The sequence below is a fragment of the Etheostoma cragini genome, chromosome 8 (genome assembly GCF_013103735.1).
Source record: "Etheostoma cragini isolate CJK2018 chromosome 8, CSU_Ecrag_1.0, whole genome shotgun sequence".
Lineage (NCBI taxonomy): Eukaryota > Metazoa > Chordata > Actinopteri > Perciformes > Percidae > Etheostoma > Etheostoma cragini.
Window position 1 is genome coordinate 373,546 of NC_048414.1, and position 417 is coordinate 373,962.

A 417-nucleotide genomic window follows, 5' to 3' on the forward strand; every position below is an offset into this window, starting at 1 on the left:
CCCCCCCCCCAGCCTAGACCCTGCATGGCGACGGAGAGGCCGCGGTGGGAGTGAGCAGCCAATCAGCCGAGGCCCCCCGGTAGCAGCATGGCGTCCCGCCAGAGGAACTCGGTCCGGATCCTGTCGGGCCGGGAGCAAGGCTCCCAGACGCTGGGCTCCCAGAGGCTGCTGCAGCTGCTGGTGGAGGAGAAGGTCCGCTGGATGAAGTGGCAGAGTCAGGTAACACACACACACACTACACACTACAGATACACACTACACACACACACACACACTACACACTACACACAGGCATACTACACACCCACACGCTACAGATACACACACTACACACAGCCTACTGCTGCAGCTGCTGGTGGAGGAGAAGGTCCGCTGGATGAAGTGGCAGAGTCAGGTAACACACACACACACTACACA